Consider the following 8,425-nt stretch of genomic DNA (forward strand, 5'->3'; position numbering starts at 1 on the left):
TACGGCAAAGTACAGATGAGGCTAGGGCTGAGCCTTGACACTGACAGTCAGTTCCAAGGCTGAATTGCTTCAATGGTTCTTTAAACAGCGGTCCATAATTTCTCTTAAATACATAAATGCTTTCTTTTGAAAGTATTTTTCTAAGATTTCATGTGCAAATATCCCCCCACCCACTGTATTTTGCAGTTTTGATTGCAGGACGCTTGACCCCGCTGCAAAAAGCCATTTCCATGGGATCAGCATAACAGCCATTAGCTGATTACTTAGACTGATTTGCTCAAGTGTTATGACTGGCTGTAGTATTTTTCAAGGCTTGTGCTTCTGCAAAAGTGTAAACCTTAAACGATGGCACGCCAATAAGATTTGCTGCATCATTGTATGCTGGTGAAAAAGATAAGCTAAAAATATCAGGAGACAGGAAAACAAAGAGGCTGTGCAGGTGGGGGGGGGATAAATGGGGGAATAGTTGAATGCTGTTGTACCCCCGCAAAATCTATAGTAGGAAAGACTCATTTTTATTGTAATATATCTTTAAGAAAAATCTGACAAGACCAACCAAGTGAGATACATTTTCTGGTTTTTTTTTTTATTTAAAACAATCAAAATACAAAATGAGACATTGATTTCTGACAGAATTAAGTCAGCCGTTCGCATAAAGATGACTTTTCAAATACAGAACTTTATTAAGCTAGTTTTATATTTTCTATTGATGCATTATTGGGAGGAGGGCAGGTCGAACAGCCTTAATTTTAGGTCTTAAATAGGTTGAACCTTTGGGTAACCTCAGTTATTTTGGGATGAATAATTGTTATAGTTTCACAGTGTGAGTTAAATGTGAAGTGGAAAGTGACTAAAAATCCCTACAGCCATTTCATAGTATTCTCACAGTTTCACAGGACATTTGCCTTGCTTGCTGCTGAATTGCTAATGAAGAGCTCAATATAGCTTTTGATGCATTTCAGTTTTTTCTCTGTGGAGACTGGCTAAGGTGTTGCTGACATCGCAACATAATACAGCTGTTGATTTTCTGTTATGGTTGATGCTTCAGCAAGTGCCTTAACCAACTGCTTCAGCAGCTACCTGCCAAATGCCTGAAAAATGAACAGTGGGTATGTTTAAAAGCTAGGCTCTTTTTCAAAGGAGTCCTCCAGAATCTTAGAAAACGGATATTATGGAAAGAGTACCTTTAGCAGCTTTGTATTATGATGCTAAATTGCCGGCATGATGCAGGTATGTTAATTCTTCAGTATCTAGTTTCAATATGGTGAAAGCTTGCATCTATCTAGAGAAGTGGTTGGTGTTTGGGCAAATTTCTTCTTAGTATGCTAAATTTATATCTTGATGAAACGTTTTGAATATGTGCATAATTTCTTTAGTCCTGTGCATACATATTCTACTGTGTTGAAGTTTGGAGACATTATAATGGATTATTGTTAATGTACTACAACTGAATAAAATGCCCCCTCCACAATAATATACAAACTAAAAAAAGGGACAAATCTATTAAGTTTTTTTAAAAAAAATGAAATTCTTAAAGGAACTAGGTTGCCTTGGAAAGTTTTTACATATAGTTTAAAATAAAACTACCTCCTGTACTTTGAATAGATTCCATCTGGACATGCCGTGGAATATTAAGCCTGTTTTTGTAAGCATAAAAATCCCTACATCTAATTTTTGCTCTGATGATAGTGCAGTCAGTTGTAGTGAGAAAGTGATCTTCCTTTGGATATCTAGGACTGGAGATTTGCTCAAAATTAACACTGCAATTAACTAGTAAACATTGTACTGTACTAGTTAAAATAGAGCAAAGTTACAGGTGGGGGCAGGCAAGTAAAGAAGCAGTATAATAATACATTAACTATTTCAAGTGATTGCAATTATGCACTGATATTCCATAAAAAATGTCAAATGCAGGTCTAGAAGAGGTGATTGATTGCTGGTAGGAAAGAACGTTGAAACTGCATAGGTTGTGTCCAGTTAGAAAATGTTGCTGTTCTATACTAGAATCAGTAAGGGAGTTCAGCATAGTACATTTTATGTAGACCAAAACTGATTAGGATTATTATGTTTTTTAAGGCTTAAATTCTCATACATCCTTACTTCTGAGTAAGGACCTTTTAGGTCTTTGGGACTCACTTCTGAATAGACAGGCACAGGATTGTTGTGTCAATGGTACAATATATAGCTCTCCCCCCCCCCCATTTTGTTTCCAACAATTGGTACAGATTTAGTAGCTGATAGACAAGAAGCTGATAGATTAAAATATTTAAGTTAAAATTAGAATTCAAGTCGAGTCAGAGGTATGTTTAAAAACTTTTGTTTTTGGTGTATTTTGTGTTGTATTTTAGGAATAAAAATAATAGGAAGTACCCAGAATATAAGGAAGGGGTGGTGGTGGAATCTATTTATAGCTTTGTTTTCATTTTTCCCTACTGAAAATAGTATTTTGATCAGTCACCATAATAAGCAGTTTAAATGTTGTTAAAGTAATTAGCACTGATGATGGCATATATGATGGAACACTACATTCTTCCGTCATAGGCTGCAGAAAGATTAAACGAAGTTCCTCAGTGTTGCCTATTTAGATTGCAAAAAAGCATTTTGCTAGTAGGTTTACACTCTAAATTTTCATGTCTCATTTTTAATACTTCTGTAATATCTAAATTAAATGTATTTTAATGTGTGAGAGGAACATGTTTATATGTTAGGATAGGCAAATTAAATTGATACAGGGTTGTTTAAAGGAACGTGATAACAATATTAAGATCAAATCATGTACATAACTACAGCAATACCTTTTAAATACTGCACTCAACATTATCTGAACTTAAAATGTGTTGCTATATAATGGAATGATAAATGTGAGACTATTATCTGTATATAGGAAAGACTCTTTTATAACATGCAGTCCAGCCTCTCTTCATTTTTTATTTTTTTTTGAATCTTGGAATACTAGCAGTAGTCCCTAATAATTTTACCTAAATTATTTTAATTGTTCTGTGAGTTAATAAAGAAGTTGGTTAAAATAATGCATTATTATGTAAAATTGGTAGTTGATTAAGTAGCATTTTGATAGATATGTTTTATACACTTAGTAACAAAAACTAGGTTTAAAAAAGTTGTTATTGTGGCAAATAAGTGACTGTACAGTGCTAGATTTAGATTCCTTATTAGATAGGTTTATAGGGTAGAATATGTCAATAATATCTTTCAATTTGTTTTTTTAACTGGAGCCTATGGAAGATGTGTAAGCTTCTTTAAGCGTTTGGTGTCCCACCGAAAGTCTGTTAATAGGTAATTCAGAAATCTGTAAATTAAGGTATAACCCCAGGCTTCCTCAACCTCGGCCCTCCAGATGTTTTTTGGCCTACAACTCCCATGATCCCTAGCTAGCAGGACCACTGGTCAGGGATGATGGGGATTGTAGTCTGGAAGGCCGAGGTTGAGGAAGCCTGTATAACACCTTCAGTCAAGAAATCAAGTTGTTTTGCTAGGAGCTTAGGTAGCACCCCACCCCCCATGGTAACTTTCATTCATGATCAAAAGTCCCCCCCCTACCCCTAATTAAGAAAATCTGTGGAGAAAAATTCTCCAGAGTTGGGAAGCTGCTGAAAACTGAACCACTGTAGTTACTTACAAATACCTGAGAGACAGGTTACCAACCTTGCTCTGCTACAGACTTAGCTGGATAGCGTTAAGCAAGTGTTTCCCTCTTATCTCAGTATCTAATGCTCATTACAACAAATAGAATAAGAATTCATGAAATGCTTGGAACATGGTAATTATAGAGGGGGGGAAACATGGAGATAAGAGGGCTATCAGATTATTAGCAATGCTTTATATGTTTTGACCGTGATATTGGAATTGATCCCATTTCATGCACTACAGAGCAAAATACAAGACCTTGCATTCCCACCAGGGGCTTACTAATTTTTAAAAACAATTTAATGTAGCTATGTCTTTTATTTTTTGTTCTAAAAGATAGATGTAGATATATTTAACTATAGCCAGACTAGATGCTAAATGAGATCTTTAACTCTTAATCTTCTGACTGGTTTTCTTCGTGTAAGTGGCTATCAGCTAAATTATTTTGAAGGCTGATGAAAAAAAATATTGACTAGTTCTGATGGATCCATTTTTTCAAAGGTTGTCACTGCAGTTCTTATTCTTTTGTCAGATCAGGTTGGTGATGGTGGTGTTAATGTTAGAAAATAAGAGAAACGAATGAGACCTGCAGTGACCTCTTGGCGGTGTCTTCCCTGCCCCTAATAGGTCTTCTTTTATTCAAGGTTTCAGTCAGCCCGAAACAGGAGATTCGTTATCCTCTCCAGGCTTGTTGGTGGTGGAACTTGGTGGTGGGAGTGAAGAGATGGAAACATATAATTGGATACTTGGTGATATGGAAGAACTCCGCTTGAGATCCTGGAGAACCTTTACTGGTTCAAGTAGACAGGATTCCTTGCAGGATGTATACATAATATTTTGGGTTGGCCCTGTTAGCTTTCAAACTGATATGTGCTCAACCATATCCCTCCGTAGGTGGGAATGACTGCTGATAGCTATGTGAAAGCAAGTACAAATGCTTACGTACTAATGTTTCTCTTTGATCTTTTTTTCTAGAAAATGTTATTTATAGTGCTGAATAGATTTTTTTTTTTAAAGCATTTTCCTGTTCCCATTTCCATGGTTACTGCTTTGGACTATGGTATGGCATTTGAGCGAGCAGCAGACAATCTTACCTAAGCCTTGCTAGCTAATTAGGGAATAGATTGGTCTTACTGGTATTTAAGGACCTACTAATCAAACTGTAAGCAAAATGAAAGCATTTTCACTGCTGAAAGAGCTGGTTTTTACTTGTTTCCTTCCTTTTGATTTTTATGTAGTCATGCTAATTGTACCTTTTGGTGAACACACTAGCAACTGCATTTTTGTATTCAAACTTTGCAAGAGCGTCAGCCCAATTGCCTGCTGTGTAGGGACATACAGTGGTACCTCGGGTTAAGTACTTAATTTGTTCCGGAGGTCTCCTCTTAACCTGAAACTGTTCTTAACCCCAAGACTTTAGCTAATGGGGCCTCCTGCTGCCGCCGCGCTGCTGGAGCACGATTTCTGTTCTCATCCTGAAGCAAAGTTCTTAACCTAAGGTACAATTTCTGGATTAGCAGAGTTTGTAACCTGAATTGTCTGTAACCTGAAGCGTATGTAACCTGAGGTACCACTGTAGAGAGAAATAACAAGATGGCTGGGGGGTTTTTTGCAGGAGAATTGTATCCTATTGTACTAGAAGGTATTCAGAGGAAGATTCCTTGGTTTCTGCATCAATGTTGAAGATCCTACTTTGAAACTTGAAAATATGATCCGTTCTAAAAATCCTTGATGGATTTGATGACCTTTTGTTTTTCCCTAACAACAATTCAGCCAAACAACTGCTGTTGGCACAGTATATACCCCCTTACCTTAGGACAACCTATTTTGTTGTTGTTGTTGTTTCAAAATTTAGCTTTTGTGGTAAAAAAACAAAGCAATTGCAGACCACAAAATGTGGATTGAACTGGAGAGTGCCAGAGACCTCTGTGTGTTTCCCTTCTGTACACAGTAGTGATGCAGGGAACACTTATCCATCCATAACTTTCCTAGCTTCTGACCTGAGAGAGAGGACAGTGGTTCCCAAAAAGAGTTTTCAAAGATCTTCTAGTACTCTGTGTGCCTTTTTCATTAAGGTTAGAGGGCTTATTGGCGGAAGCTGGCGTGCCTTTCTGTCTTAATGTGTCTGGATAGTTTAAAATTCCCAGTGTAATATATTCTGCTTCTGATGCATTCAAGAACAGGGATAGCAACAGCACACTGTTCCCTCCCCCCACCTTTGGCATTATGACTCACAGCTCACAGATGCTTATATTGCTTTGAAATATAATTTCTTAAATGCTGTGGTAAACTGCAATTATCAAATTGAAAATAGTGTGGCACTTAAGGCAATGGGCAGTGATTCAGCCTCTTCTGGCTTACGTGAGATTTATTTTAAAGAGCACATGCAGTACACAGAATGCCATGGTTTATTACGTAGGCATTGAAGGCAAAATGAATCATGTTTGTAAAACACTCCTACACAACCTTGGGGCCCTTGAGGGCCCTTGCTGGATTATTTGCGACGGAGGGAATCTCAATTATGCATTGGGTTGCAGCTCACCTATTCATGGGCAATTTGGTGTGCTGCTGTCATCTTTAAATTTGTGCACCTTTGTCAGACTCTGTGGGCACTAAAAAAACCTGTTGCGCTTGGCACTGGGTGTAGAGAGTGCAGCTGGATGGGACACAGCTGTGGGCAGCCTAAGGAAGTAACATCTACCTTGGGCCTGCCCATAAAAGCAAGCTCTGCCATGGGGACAGTAAAGCAGCTAGTGGGGGAAGAAAGAACTGTGACCCTCTGGACAGTCTTGAGTCAAAAGGGAATTTCACCTTATTTTGGCTGTCAGCTAATCTAAGGAAATTTACACAATTTGGCTGTGAGGTTGGACCCTCTTTTAGATACATACTCATGCATGTTTTATTTGTAGAAAGTCCCATTGAATAAAGTGAAACTTCTGATTCAAGTGGCATAGGTTCATACAGTGGTGCCTCGCAAGACGAAAAGAATCCGTTCCGCGAGTCTCTTCGTCTTGCGGTTTTTTCGTCTTGCGAAGCAACCCTATTAGCGGATTAGCGCTATTAGCGGCTAAGCGGCTATTAGCGGCTTAGCGGTTTAGAAAAAGGGGGGGGAGTGGGAAAAAACGCAAGGCTCGCAAGACGCTTTCGTCTTGCGAAGCAAGCCCATAGGGAAATTCGTCTTGCGAAGCGCCTCGAAAAACGGAAAACCCTTTTGTCTAGCGGGTTTTTCGTCTTGCAAAGCATTCGTCTTGCGAGGCACCACTGTACTGTAATTTTAACTATGAAATAAGTTTTTGCATTCTGAGTAAATGTGATTAGGAGCAAACTGTTAAGCAGGAGTTGGGCTTGCAACTGGCCCAAGTAAATATGTTTCCATAAATGAAGTCAAACTTGGCAGATTTTAAATGGTAGTCATCTACTGTTAAGAGGTATTGACAACTAAGACTGCCTTTTTGTAAGAACAGGTGGAGGAGTTTAAAATGCAATCAAGTCCACTTCTCACTTCTTAAAAGTATTTTTTAAAGATTGTTGCTTCTTATGATATGAATAACTGTGCTGCAGTCTTATATATGTTTATCTGGGAGCAAGTCTCATTGAACCCAGTGACGCTTGTTTCTGAATAAATAAGGATGGGTAGAATTGCACTGCACATAACATTTGTATTCTGGCTGATCTTTGAAAAAAATCACCTATAATTGAATTCGGTTATCTGGCAGAAATGAAATGTCATTCATGAATTCCTTCATCTATAGAAAACATGTATGTTTCTTATACATTGCAGAAGAATGACCTTTTTGTTTTTATTGCATTAAAAATATATATTAAAAAACCCTCAAAAAATAAGCATCCTTAGTACTGGCTAAGAATTGTTGCTTCGCTCACTAACATAGTTTGTAAGCTGACAGTGGGACACTGTTCTGTCTACAATTTCTTAGGGAATATTGTTCAAAATTGTCTTCTCTACCCTGGTGATATTTTTTTCTTACACTGCCATGAAGTAATTTGCAACTAATAAACGGGCACAATTTTGTGTGCAGCATGCATGTATCATTGAAATCCCAACTCCATGCATATTTGTTGAGAAGTAAATCTTACTGTTCAATGGAATTTATTCCCAAGTAAGTGTACACCAGTTTGGGCTTCACATCTCTCTATCTCCTTGTGTTACAATATGAAAAACTATAATTTATGTCTGAAGCAATTGCATGGCCCTCTGCAGTCGATCATGTTGCCAGTGCTGCATCCCTATTTTGAAAGGAGGAAGTCAGACACTCGAATTGAGTAGATGTTCTGGTGTTTTATAATTATAAGGGTTCTGGCTTCCTAAACATTCAGATTAGCAAGTGTCAGTCCATATATTGATGCTGAAGAGTTTTACTGCCCTCTGCTGCCCTTTCAGTATTTTTCTCTGCTTTTCCTTTTATGGCAATTGTAGCTGTTTTTCTACATCGATCCTTCATTATATCTCATTATAACATTATAAAGTTGCCCTGTATTTCCAAACGGAAAGTATTCTTTCATTTTGTTGAAACTTTCATTATAATCAAACCTTTTATTGGCATCACATACAAACATCCATAGTAAATCAATACAGAATTACCGCTACCCCAATGTTACAGAACATTTGTCAAATGAAAAGAGGCAAAAAAGTCTAACGTTACATCTCTAGTTCTCCAGGGAGATCAGATGTCTGCAATGTGTTTCTGCGACAAAAAACCAAATAAAGATATTTAGCCACTAACTTGGTGAGCTCCTTGCTCATTCCCTAGTAATAGAAAAT

The 8,425-nt window shown here is 37.6% G+C and overlaps 1 long non-coding RNA gene across 1 annotated transcript; it reads right to left on the minus strand.

The window, feature by feature from the left end:
• Positions 1 to 659: 659 nt before the first annotated feature.
• On the minus strand, positions 660 to 5,985 carry LOC307226509. Its single transcript, XR_013843478.1, has 2 exons — positions 5,646 to 5,985; positions 660 to 1,282 (listed from the first exon to the last, which is right to left on the minus strand). It is a non-coding gene; the product is annotated as an uncharacterized lncRNA (long non-coding RNA).
• Between the last annotated feature and the right edge of the window lie 2,440 nt (positions 5,986 to 8,425).

The sequence above is a fragment of the Podarcis cretensis genome, assembly GCF_951804945.1.
Source record: "Podarcis cretensis genome assembly, chromosome: 1".
In the NCBI taxonomy this organism is placed as follows: Eukaryota; Metazoa; Chordata; class Lepidosauria; order Squamata; family Lacertidae; genus Podarcis; species Podarcis cretensis.